Here is a 13,856-nt window from a genome sequence, read left to right as displayed (position 1 = left end):
GGCTTGCTTGAATCCTGATGGTGCAATGAGCAAGGGACTCATGTCTGAGTATACCCTTCCACGCTTAGGGTGGACAAAAATATTTACAACAAGGGGTGGTGAGGGACAGAGTCTCTGAATTAAGCAGAATACTCTCACCCAGTCAAGAGATCAGGGCTAGATCCAACACCGTTTTTTAGCTCATCGCACCATCCCAGTTTCAGAACCTGGCTGTATGCAAATTAGTCTGTCCCTGGCCCAGTGCATCATGGGAACAGGGCAGACCAGACTACAAAAGCCAATTCTTACACTGGGAAGGAAACAAGCTTCCGGGGACCGGTTTCTGGCATTACAGCCGTCTTCGGCCCGGCTTGCTTGAATCCTGATGGTGCAATGAGCAAGGGACTCATGTCTGAGTATACCCTTCCACGCTTAGGGTGGACAAAAATATTTACAACAAGGGGTGGTGAGGGACAGAGTCTCTGAATTAAGCAGAATACTCTCACCCAGTCAAGAGATCAGGGCTAGATCCAACACCGTTTTTTAGCTCATTGCACCATCCCAGTTTCAGAACCTGGCTGTATGCAAATTAGTCTGTCCCTGGCCCAGTGCATCATGGGAACAGGGCAGACCAGACTACAAAAGCCAATTCTTACACTGGGAAGGAAACAATCTTCCGGGGACCGGTTTCTGGCATTACAGCCGTCTTCGGCCCGGCTTGCTTGAATCCTGATGGTGCAATGAGCAAGGGACTCATGTCTGAGTATACCCTTCCACGCTTAGGGTGGACAAAAATATTTACAACAAGGGGTGGTGAGGGACAGAGTCTCTGAATTAAGCAGAATACTCTCACCCAGTCAAGAGATCAGGGCTAGATCCAACACCGTTTTTTAGCTCATTGCACCATCCCAGTTTCAGAACCTGGCTGTATGCAAATTAGTCTGTCCCTGGCCCAGTGCATCATGGGAACAGGGCAGACCAGACTACAAAAGCCAATTCTTACACTGGGAAGGAAACAAGCTTCCGGGGACCGGTTTCTGGCATTACAGCCGTCTTCGGCCCGGCTTGCTTGAATCCTGATGGTGCAATGAGCAAGGGACTCATGTCTGAGTATACCCTTCCACGCTTAGGGTGGACAAAAATATTTACAACAAGGGGTGGTGAGGGACAGAGTCTCTGAATTAAGCAGAATACTCTCACCCAGTCAAGAGATCAGGGCTAGATCCAACACCGTTTTTTAGCTCATTGCACCATCCCAGTTTCAGAACCTGGCTGTATGCAAATTAGTCTGTCCCTGGCCCAGTGCATCATGGGAACAGGGCAGACCAGACTACAAAAGCCAATTCTTACACTGGGAAGGAAACAAGCTTCCGGGGACCGGTTTCTGGCATTACAGCCGTCTTCGGCCCGGCTTGCTTGAATCCTGATGGTGCAATGAGCAAGGGACTCATGTCTGAGTATACCCTTCCACGCTTAGGGTGGATAAAAATATTTACAACAAGGGGTGGTGAGGGACAGAGTCTCTGAATTAAGCAGAATACTCTCACCCAGTCAAGAGATCAGGGCTAGATCCAACACCGTTTTTTAGCTCATTGCACCATCCCAGTTTCAGAACCTGGCTGTATGCAAATTAGTCTGTCCCTGGCCCAGTGCATCATGGGAACAGGGCAGACCAGACTACAAAAGCCAATTCTTACACTGGGAAGGAAACAAGCTTCCAGGGACCGGTTTCTGGCATTACAGCCGTCTTCGGCCCGGCTTGCTTGAATCCTGATGGTGCAATGAGCAAGGGACTCATGTCTGAGTATACCCTTCCACGCTTAGGGTGGACAAAAATATTTACAACAAGGGGTGGTGAGGGACAGAGTCTCTGAATTAAGCAGAATACTCTCACCCAGTCAAGAGATCAGGGCTAGATCCAACACCGTTTTTTAGCTCATTGCACCATCCCAGTTTCAGAACCTGGCTGTATGCAAATTAGTCTGTCCCTGGCCCAGTGCATCATGGGAACAGGGCAGACCAGACTACAAAAGCCAATTCTTACACTGGGAAGGAAACAAGCTTCCGGGGACCGGTTTCTGGCATTACAGCCGTCTTCGGCCCGGCTTGCTTGAATCTTGATGGTGCAATGAGCAAGGGACTCATGTCTGAGTATACCCTTCCACGCTTAGGGTGGACAAAAATATTTACAACAAGGGGTGGTGAGGGACAGAGTCTCTGAATTAAGCAGAATACTCTCACCCAGTCAAGAGATCAGGGCTAGATCCAACACCGTTTTTTAGCTCATTGCACCATCCCAGTTTCAGAACCTGGCTGTATGCAAATTAGTCTGTCCCTGGCCCAGTGCATCATGGGAACAGGGCAGACCAGACTACAAAAGCCAATTCTTACACTGGGAAGGAAACAAGCTTCCGGGGACCGGTTTCTGGCATTACAGCCGTCTTCGGCCCGGCTTGCTTGAATCCTGATGGTGCAATGAGCAAGGGACTCATGTCTGAGTATACCCTTCCACGCTTAGGGTGGACAAAAATATTTACAACAAGGGGTGGTGAGGGACAGAGTCTCTGAATTAAGCAGAATACTCTCACCCAGTCAAGAGATCAGGGCTAGATCCAACACCGTTTTTGCACCATCAGGATTCAAGCAAGCCGGGCCGATGACGCCTGAAATGGCAGAAACCGGTCCCCGGAAGCTTGTTTCTTTCCCAGTATAAGAATTGGCTTGGTAGTTTGGTTTGCCCTGTTCCCATCATGCACTGGGACAGGAACAGACTAATTTGCATATAGCCAAGTTCTGAGCTGGGATGGTGCAGTGAGCTAAAAAACGGTGATGGATCAAGCCCTGATCTTTGGACTGGGTAAGAGTGGTCTGCTTAATTCAGGCACTCTGTTCATCACCACCCCCTTTTCTGAATCATTTTGTCCACCATAAGCGTGGAAGGGTATACTCAGATGCGAGTCCCTTGCTCATTGCACCATCAGGATTCAAGCAAGCCGGGCCGACGACGCCTGAAATGGCAGAAACCGGTCCCCGGAAGCTTGTTTCCTTCCCAGTATAAGAATTGGCTTGGTAGTTTGGTTTGCCCTGTTCCCATCATGCACTGGGACAGGAACAGACTAATTTGCATATAGCCAAGTTCTGAGCTGGGATGGTGCAGTGAGCTAAAAAACGGTGATGGATCAAGCCCTGATCTTTGGACTGGGTAAGAGTGGTCTGCTTAATTCAGGCACTCTGTTCATCACCACCCCCTTTTCTGAATCATTTTGTCCACCATAAGCGTGGAAGGGTATACTCAGATGTGAGTCCCTTGCTCATTGCACCATCAGGATTCAAGCAAGCCGGGCCGACGACGCCTGAAATGGCAGAAACCGGTCCCCGGAAGCTTGTTTCCTTCCCAGTATAAGAATTGGCTTGGTAGTTTGGTTTGCCCTGTTCCCATCATGCACTGGGACAGGAACAGACTAATTTGCATATAGCCAAGTTCTGAGCTGGGATGGTGCAGTGAGCTAAAAAACGGTGATGGATCAAGCCCTGATCTTTGGACTGGGTAAGAGTGGTCTGCTTAATTCAGGCACTCTGTTCATCACCACCCCCTTTTCTGAATCATTTTGTCCACCATAAGCGTGGAAGGGTATACTCAGATGTGAGTCCCTTGCTCATTGCACCATCAGGATTCAAGCAAGCCGGGCCGACGACGCCTGAAATGGCAGAAACCGGTCCCCGGAAGCTTGTTTCCTTCCCAGTATAAGAATTGGCTTGGTAGTTTGGTTTGCCCTGTTCTCATCATGCACTGGGACAGGAACAGACTAATTTGCATATAGCCAAGTTCTGAGCTGGGATGGTGCAGTGAGCTAAAAAACGGTGATGGATCAAGCCCTGATCTTTGGACTGGGTAAGAGTGGTCTGCTTAATTCAGGCACTCTGTTCATCACCACCCCCTTTTCTGAATCATTTTGTCCACCATAAGCGTGGAAGGGTATACTCAGATGTGAGTCCCTTGCTCATTGCACCATCAGGATTCAAGCAAGCCGGGCCGACGACGCCTGAAATGGCAGAAACCGGTCCCCGGAAGCTTGTTTCCTTCCCAGTATAAGAATTGGCTTGGTAGTTTGGTTTGCCCTGTTCCCATCATGCACTGGGACAGGAACAGACTAATTTGCATATAGCCAAGTTCTGAGCTGGGATGGTGCAGTGAGCTAAAAAACGGTGATGGATCAAGCCCTGATCTTTGGACTGGGTAAGAGTGGTCTGCTTAATTCAGGCACTCTGTTCATCACCACCCCCTTTTCTGAATCATTTTGTCCACCATAAGCGTGGAAGGGTATACTCAGATGTGAGTCCCTTGCTCATTGCACCATCAGGATTCAAGCAAGCCGGGCCAACGACGCCTGAAATGGCAGAAACCGGTCCCCGGAAGCTTGTTTCCTTCCCAGTATAAGAATTGGCTTGGTAGTTTGGTTTGCCCTGTTCTCATCATGCACTGGGACAGGAACAGACTAATTTGCATATAGCCAAGTTCTGAGCTGGGATGGTGCAGTGAGCTAAAAAACGGTGATGGATCAAGCCCTGATCTTTGGACTGGGTAAGAGTGGTCTGCTTAATTCAGGCACTCTGTTCATCACCACCCCCTTTTCTGAATCATTTTGTCCACCATAAGCGTGGAAGGGTATACTCAGATGTGAGTCCCTTGCTCATTGCACCATCAGGATTCAAGCAAGCCGGGCCGACGACGCCTGAAATGGCAGAAACCGGTCCCCGGCAGCTTGTTTCCTTCCCAGTATAAGAATTGGCTTGGTAGTTTGGTTTGCCCTGTTCCCATCATGCACTGGGACAGGAACAGACTAATTTGCATATAGCCAAGTTCTGAGCTGGGATGGTGCAGTGAGCTAAAAAACGGTGATGGATCAAGCCCTGATCTTTGGACTGGGTAAGAGTGGTCTGCTTAATTCAGGCACTCTGTTCATCACCACCCCCTTTTCTGAATCATTTTGTCCACCATAAGCGTGGAAGGGTATACTCAGATGTGAGTCCCTTGCTCATTGCACCATCAGGATTCAAGCAAGCCGGGCCGACGACGCCTGAAATGGCAGAAACCGGTCCCCGGAAGCTTGTTTCCTTCCCAGTATAAGAATTGGCTTGGTAGTTTGGTTTGCCCTGTTCCCATCATGCACTGGGACAGGAACAGACTAATTTGCATATAGCCAAGTTCTGAGCTGGGATGGTGCAGTGAGCTAAAAAACGGTGATGGATCAAGCCCTGATCTTTGGACTGGGTAAGAGTGGTCTGCTTAATTCAGGCACTCTGTTCATCACCACCCCCTTTTCTGAATCATATAGATACAGGTGGCTGCATCTCAGGCGCTAGTAAATCAGCGCGCGCTTTACAGTGCCACAACCACAAATCACAGCGGGTCGAGTTTTATAGTACCTCCCTAGCAATTCAGCTTAGCAGGTGCTGTTCGTTGTAGGGTAATACCATTTCGAAGTAGCACACCGTGCGCTGTTTTATATTGTCACTAGTATATCGCAATGTCTGCTGTTTCCATTATTATCGTATTGTGAGCTCTTCACATGTTGATCTCAGTTAACCACATGGTTGCAAATCGCGCTTGAGGGGGCTTTATTTAGAAAGCTATACTATCAGCGCTGCGCACTGGAGGCAGTGCAGGGCCTGGCACGTGAGAGATTCCGCTGCCTAAGTTCCTTGTTGGTTGTTTTGTTGAAAAGGTAGTTGCTGAGCAGACGGTGAATTGAATTGCAGAGTTGGTATAGCACTTACGATTCGTGTGTGAGGCTCGATGAGTTCCTCAGTTGCATGGTAAACTTTCACAATGTAAATTGAGAATATTGAACTTGAATGCATACCAAGCCATGTGCGTCCATTGTCAGATTTGCTTAGGTTATTTAGACTTGCAAGGGCTATAAATCATACTGTGCTTCTGTCTATAACTCCGACTTGAAATACATGGCGTGGGCTAGACAGAACATTTCCATTTCTCCTCTGTCCCCTTCCTAATTTACCTACAATTGCATCACCAAATACGTCTGTGAAATACACAATGGAAACTGAACAAAAGTGTGTGTTCATATTGTAGAAATGTAAATGTCACTTAATGGCCTCCTGGCCACAGCTTGGACATTGCCCTTCAGATGGTGCATCTTGTTAAAAGTCTTGAATGAGCAAACGGCGAGTATTAATCTGGTGCTTTTGCAAAGATTGGTATTAGGAGTTCTTGTGATTGTGTAATGTTTCCCAACGGTAAGCAAGGGACCCGCCCATTGAGGGAAATGTGAATGAATTCAAATCTACTTTTTTTTTGTGTCAGCCATCAGGCTCTATCTTGAAAATAAAGATGAGGTCCACATTATTGTCGCTATGATGGATTTTTTTCAGGTGTTCCCCTGGTTGGGACGACTGCTAGGTCTACAGTGTGCGGCGAATATATGGCTATAGTTATGCATGACCGAGCTTGAAGTAATCGGGTTTTAGCCTGTGCTTTCAGGTGTCCCCTGGTTAGGATGGTTTGTGGTCTGCGCTTTCAGGTGTTCCCCTGGTTAGGATGACTGCTCTGTCTACATTTTGTTGGCGCAGAAAAAGGGAAATAATACGATCTAACGATAGAGGACTCGCCATCCCCACTCGGGATATCTTCAGTAAAGGGGGGGGGGGGGCATTTTGAGTGTGTTGGGAACAACGATAAAGCTCGAACTGCCTTTGCATTGTACAATGGCCCTTCTGTGTGGCAAGGAACATTGGTGGGCTGTACGCAGCTATAAGAATTTACACCTTTGCGGGGGAGAACAGGGCAGGTTTTGCATAAACGCGTGCGCAGCCACGGACTGACGAAAAATGCACTTACCACCCAAAAATGATGATTGGTTGAATGTGTGGTCGCAGAGAGTGGGCCCGGTAGCCTGTCCTAGAGGCAATATGGGTTCGGTGTACCAAAGCAGCATACACAGCGACATCCAGTCACAGAACAATGGGAGTGGATGCCGAGATATGTTAGCGGGCCGTCATATGACACAAAGTAGTAATAATTAAGCCACTGGAACGGTAACAAACCGGGCTACGAAAGGCAGAGCATCCTTCGGTTTTCAGGGTAAATAAAAAGTCAATGTTGTTCAGTTGGCCCCTGTCTTTATGAGTACGAAGCCCTCAAAGGGATGGGCAGCATAGGACTACCTCAGACATCACAGCTGAGTTTGGGGGCACAACCAATTGCGTATGCCTCTTCGTCTCGTAAGGGCGAGCGGGTAAGAATTACCCAAACCCTTAGTGTGTATATACAACTCTCATCGTGGCGAACAAATCTAGAACTTTGGGAGAATATTCTGCAAGAGGGTGGGAGTGTTGTAAATAACACTCACTACCGTGATCCAGCTAGAAGTCTATCATACTTAGGTCAGGATAAAAGGTTGTTAACAACCCACCCAGCTTCAAAGTAAAGGCCTAAAAATTGGCAGAATACCCAGTGGAGGAATCGGCTAACATCCTGTCCTCCCAACCATTTTACCCTTAGCTACGCAGAAGACGAATCAGTGTCAGGGAAAAGTTAAGGCTGCCGCTTAGTGGTGGGATTCGTATATTGGTCACTTAATACGTATATGTTTGAACCTTGAAACCAGAACAAGCTAAATACTTCCAACAAAGGCCTTATCCAGCGCCTTCAGGTCGTGCAGAACGCGGCTGCGAGATTTCTTTTGGCTCTACCTAATGCATCCTCTGCTACAATGGCCAGGAAGAGCCTGCACTGGCTTCCCATTCAACAGAGGATCTCATTTAAGATCCTTTGTCTGGCCTACAGAGCTCTTTTAGCTGGCCCTCTGGACCCTTTGGGCTCTCTTAATTCGCTATGCTCCTAGCAGGACCCTTAGATCTTCGGAGATGAATCTGCTTATAGTTCCCCGCGCAAGAAAGGTCAGATGGGGCAGCAGAGCTTTTTCCATCACTGCCCCTCGGTTGTGGAATGCCCTCCCTCTGGAGATTAAGGCCCAACCGTCTCTGGCCCTCTTTAAAAAGGCGCTCAAAACTTGGTGCTTTATCAAGGCCTACCAGTTAGAGTATATTTGCTCTAGCTAGCTTCTTTTTGGTTAGGCGCCTTGACGCCCATTGGGCTTAGTAGCGCGATACAAATCAGATTTCATTTCATTTCATTACTTGGAATAGCATTACAGATCTAGACACTTTATAATTAGAGTATCCTGCACAACCCATGGGCCAATGCACCCACGAACGGTGTATGGCAGCGTTCCCCAAACTACGGACCGCTAAGGACTTAGTTGGAACAAAACAAATCCAGACACTTTACTTGGAGATGCACGAATGACAAATAGTCAATGGAATAGTTTCATGTATCATTCATGTGCTAGATTGTTTTATTATTAAAACTGTATGTCTACAAATTTAGATGTGGGTGCTGGCATGCTTGAGGTTCAATTTGACTTTCAGAGCGGCACACATACCAGGTGTTGATAACCACGCTGCTGATGCTTTGTCTCGTTCCGAGTTGCAGGATTCCAGAGGTTCCATCCACGAGCAGAGGAGCGAAGGACAGTGTTCTCTACGTCACTGTGGACAATTGGAGCCCCGTGTTAGCGGGGCTGGTAGGTGGCGTACTGAGTGATCACACTAAGCGTGCATATCAACAGCAATTGAATGCGGTCAGGTCCTTCGTGGAGGAGGCCGGTATAACTGATTTGTTCTCTGCCAAGGCAATATATGGGTTTGTTACATGCATTATGGGTCCAGGGCAGGGCGGTCTCTTATGCACCTGCAATAGGCTTCTTTGCAAAACTGGCGGGTGTGAGGGACCCAGGTTCTTCCTTTCTAGTCAAGAAGGCTCTGGCGGGGTGGGCTAGACTAGAGGGACCTAGGCGGGACCAGCGTAAGCCACTGGACATTCAGACCATTATCAACATCCTGGGAGACCTGCCCGGGGTCTGTGCTTCACCATTCGAAGTTGCCTCACTGGGGGCGGCCTTTAACCTGACTTTCTATGGGGCCTTCCGCCAGGGGAAGTTGTGGGGACCTCGAGTTTTGACCACAAGGGGGGGCTGCAAGTCAAGGACACCACTCTTTTCCCGGGGGCGCTGGAAGTAAGCCTCAGAAATCCCAAGACAGACCAAGGGGGAGTGGGGGCTACCGTTCGGCTGCACTATGCGCCCGGCTTGGCGGCCTGCCCTTGTTCTTTGGCTGCAGGCATACTTGCCCCTCTGCGAGAATTGGGGGGGGAGGGCCCCTGTTTATTCACGAGAAGGGGGATGGCCTATCCCAGTTCCAGTTCAAGGCAGTTTTTGGGTTATCTCTGGCGAAACTGGGGTTAGGGGATCTTGGTTACACCTCTCACTCCTTTAGGATGGGGGCGGCCACCCTGGCGGCTGGGGGCAGGCCTGCAGGTTGGCACTGGAAAAGCAGTAGGTCGCTGGTCGTCCAACTGTTACAAGCGATAGGTGAGACCAGATCTGCTATGACTGAGTAATGATGGACGGTGCCTAACTGTGCTATTTTTCTCCTTTTCAACTAGTATGCCTGCAAAATTGGTGTGGGTACTGGGGCACTCGTTCGGGGTCGCGCGACTGGACGCTTGCAGCAACGACGAGTGGTAAAGCCGGTAGGCTGGGGTGAGACCCGATTCGTGTGGCGAGGCGTCGGCGGATTGAGAATCCGGCACTTGAGGCGGCTTGTGGAAGAATTAAGGGTACAGGAGGGGCACAGGTCGCCCGATTGGATTACCCTGCACTGGGGAGGCAACGACATGGTGGACCGAGGGCACCTGGCTGTGAAGGAGGCGTTGCTCACGGAAATTGCCTGGTTAGGGCGTGTTGTTCCATCCACAAGGATTGCCTGGTCCGGTATGATACCGCGCAGGTCATGGGGCCCCGGAGTGCGGGCCAGATCTTTGAATGTCTCGGTGAGACGCCTCAGTGGCGAACTGGCAAGGCTGTGCTCAGCGAAGGGCCGCCTGTGCCATATTCAGCATCTGATGATCACGGGGGTGCTATGTACCACCAGGATGGGGTACACCTGTCGGACTGGGGCACCGATACTTTTATCATGGAATTGTGGTCCTTTATTCTGAGCGCAGGTGGGGAGGGTGGCAGACCTGTGGGCCTTGGCCACCCTTGTGGCGGTAATGAGACCTGCGATCAGTGAACAGTGATGGACACAATGGACAGGAGTCCGCCTTGCGCACTCCATAGGCCAGCACTGAGGGGGGAAACGGTAAGCCCTCCTCTGGGAAGGAGTGACCACCGGCTGGGGAGGCGAGGGCGACAGATTTCGAGCCTCCTGGGTCCCTGGGCAGCCTGGTGGTCGAGGGGTGGGCCCTGGTAATGGCGGACAAGGATCAGAGGCTGGGGCCCACCAGTCTAAGGGGCAGGTGCACGGCACCTGGCGTAGGATGCTCAGTTGCGAGCCCGAGGGGCTCCCTTAGTGCTGGGGGATATGAAGAACGACGAAACGTCATTATTAAAAGTGTGTAATGTAATTATCACTTATGCATGTTATTGCTTGTCATGTTTATGAATTGTTGATATTAAACATGGCCGTTTTATACCCACGCAAATCTCTTGGTGATTCATATGTGAGTTTTAAAAGTTGGTCAGGGGGAGGCGGGGACATTGCTGGGGGGTCCGGGTCCTATGCAAACCTGATCACAAATGCCTGACTTTTCCCACAAAACATGTTGGGTGGGGTTACTGGCAGACAGTGAAAGATTTCCAGTTTCTCCCTCAGCTTTGTGGTCGGAGGCTCCTATCACGTGCACCGTTGTTTACGGAGCGCGACTACCATAAGTTATCGGAGCTGTAACGGTTTGATGATGGTAGCAGTGACTCAAAGTGGCTGGAGAGGACTTTTTTACCTATTGCCTGCCAGGGAGAGTGGTCCACTGGCCTATCCTGGGTTTTTAATTGGTCCGTCAGCCCTTTGTTATTGGCATTTCACTACATGCACGTGAGGCATGGATGACATCAGTATATGTCGTTTATACATGTTCCTACTGTAGGATGTATATGAAGTGAGTGTGCTGCAAATGACTGGTAACGCAGGAATCTGTTTTGAACTCCTGGACCAGACTGGTACATAAGAGGGAGGTTGAAGAGAGCCTCACACAGCAATGTTAATTACCAGGCTCGTCTGAAGCATTCCCGAGGTCCCTTGTAGTAGACCAGGCTCTAGAATCTGGAGAATATGAGACAGAGTACCCTGGTACTGTAGGGAGGCCCACTGACCTCTTTCTGAAATGTTCTTCTCTAGAAATATTAACTGTAACATGTGAAGAGGTGAGTGAGCGAAAAGCCTTTCTCTTTTCTTTGCCTTTATTTTGGAACTGCCCTTACAAAACACTCCTAACACCATCCCACCGACCTGCTGACTGTGAGACAGGCTACTGCTGCACCAGTCTGGAAGAAATGCACTTAGGTGAGGGACTGCCTGTAACAGGTCCCAGAGTTGTATTAGTGTGAATTATACAAGTTCGGCTGCAGACTTGATACAGGTACGAGGTACAAATAATGAGCCTAGATTTCTCTACCACCAGAATACGAGGTCCCACATCTGTAACTCGTGTACTCTAGGGCTGGGTGTCGCTGTCAAAACCGCTTTGCCAGGTTCAGGAAGAGGAATTTGAGAGTTGTACAACCTCCCAGAAGAAGAGCTGCCTTGAAACCTTTATTTAACGAAGATAACTGCTGCGGAGGATTGCTGGAGGTACTCTTATCTCTAGAAGAGCTTAGAAAAGGAGGGCTGCGATGAGCGGAGACAGAAAAAAACTGATATTTGCTCACTGCAGCCCAGGGAAGGATCTGCAGAGCCAGGCCATGTGGCGAGACCTTGAAAGCTTGGTGCTCCAGCAGCGTTACCAGACCCAGAAGCTGCCGAGACCGTGAGGAGCTTGTGTAAATTGGTGCCAAAACTCACTGTCTCCTTCAAGCAACACACGGCGCACAACATGTTATGTTATGTTATGTTAATAACTTTTATTCGGCGCACAGCTGCCCCAGCGAAGGGGCGTCCTGGCGCCTGTTCAAATACCACAACACAACAGATCAGAGCCGGGAAGAGAAGAGATCAATTACCAGAAGCGAACAAGTGGGTTTTAATAGCGCGCCTGAAAAGAGTGAGACTATCCAGGGCACGGATGTGTACGGGGAGAGAATTCCATAGGTCAGCTGCCAGAACGCGAAAGGAGCGCCCTCCCATCCTACTCAGTCTGAACCTAGGCTTAATTGCCAGATGGTGAGATTCAGACCTGAGGGACCGTGTGGGCAAATACGGAGCAATGAGGCCCGCAAGGGCGGGAGGGGAGGAAAGCTTCAGAATCTTAAATGTCAGACAGAGAGCCTTAAATTTGATTCTCTGTCTGACCGGAAGCCAATGAAGGGAGGTCAAAACAGTAGAAACAGAGCCCCGTCTCGGGAGGCCCACGATGGCACGTGCAGCAGCATTCTGCACAATCTGAAGCCTAGAAGCCTCAGCCTGGTTCACTCCAAGTAGCAAAGCGCTCCCGTAGTCCAATCGCGACAAGATGGAGGCCTGAACCACCAGTTGCCGCGTGGGGGGGTCGAAGAACTTAAGGACAGGTCTCAGTCCTCGCAGGATACCAAAACAGGTAGCTGCTACCTTCTTCGTATGGCTGGCAAAAGAAAGATGGGAATCCAGCCAGACCCCCAGATTTTTAACTTCGGCCGCTGGAGTGGGAGAAACCCCCAGTTCGGGAGGCCACCACTGGTCTCCCCAGAGTTCCGTCTGCCTCCCTAGAATCAGGACCTCGGTTTTTTTAGCGTTAAGCTGTAAGCATCGTGTACTCAAAGCCCCAACAGACCCATCAGGAGTAACCAAGGAGGAGACCTGGCACTCAGATTGTACGCTTTAGTTCTGTGACATACTGCTGGCAATGAAAAGAATAATTTGCTAAGAACATTTATCCATTGGACCACATATTCAAACAGCAGCAAAAGCAGCACATTTTCTCCAACTCGTAATATTCAATATTTAGCCTAAACTCACTCCAGACAAAGAAAACATTAAAACAAGCAGCTCTTTATCTAGATAATGCAAAACCGTGCTACTTGAGTTATCATTGGCCTCTAGAAGCATGATCAATAGATGAGATGCAAATGCAGCCACACTAACTATTATGACGTCTAAAAAAAAAAAAAAAAAGATTAGTCGGTCTTTTGTGGCTAACCTCTATGAACAGGTGCCATCTATTTAAGCAGCCCAATAATTCAATAACGTTAATAGAACTGTGTCATCTTGAGCTTATCCAACATTGGGCACCCACCAGATATAACTGAAGACAACGAGGCAGCCAGGTGAAAGAGGCAGGAGCCAGAACAGGGAATTCTCTATCAGGCAATAGGGCAACACCCAACTTGATCAATATAAGGATGGCCGGAAGCAAAATATTAGATGCAGGTCGTTTCAAAGCCACTAACGTACTGGAAAATGTAAATATCAATGGTACAGAACTTTTTTTTATTTTTATCGGTGCACGTTTAATTCCTGAAAATATTTCAATGACTATCTCTACGCTCCAGACTAATTTAAAAATGCAATTCGAGTGTTGTATAACTATCCGCCTTGGCCTCAATTGATATTCCTTACTTTGTGCAGAATAAATCATTTCGAGGACATCAATTGAACAACTTGGATAAATACAAGAAAAGATGGCAGACGTTCTTAAATACTACTGGTAAAAACTGAAGTTTTGCAATCCGAAAAGACCATCTTGCGGACATTGTTGTGTTGCATGGAGCTCTGATGGATTGATATTCTTGTGCAAGGTTAAGGGAAATGGATGCTTTAGAGAAAAGTCAATTGAGTAAGCAAAAGTCAAAATAAGGTACAGGTTATCTTAGTTATTCCAAGTC

The 13,856-nt window shown here is 48.8% G+C and overlaps 1 protein-coding gene across 4 annotated transcripts in view; it reads right to left on the bottom strand.

Moving 5' to 3' along the window:
- The window catches only part of MTUS1 (microtubule associated scaffold protein 1), a 972,936-nt gene that overhangs the window by 512,069 nt on the left and 447,011 nt on the right, over positions 1-13,856 (bottom strand). The window lies entirely within an intron of this gene.

Source organism: Lissotriton helveticus, chromosome 2_2, assembly GCF_964261635.1.
Source record: "Lissotriton helveticus chromosome 2_2, aLisHel1.1, whole genome shotgun sequence".
Lineage (NCBI taxonomy): Eukaryota > Metazoa > Chordata > Amphibia > Caudata > Salamandridae > Lissotriton > Lissotriton helveticus.
The sequence above is the reverse complement of the archived record's forward strand: the minus strand, read 5'-3'. Positions and strand labels throughout refer to the sequence as shown.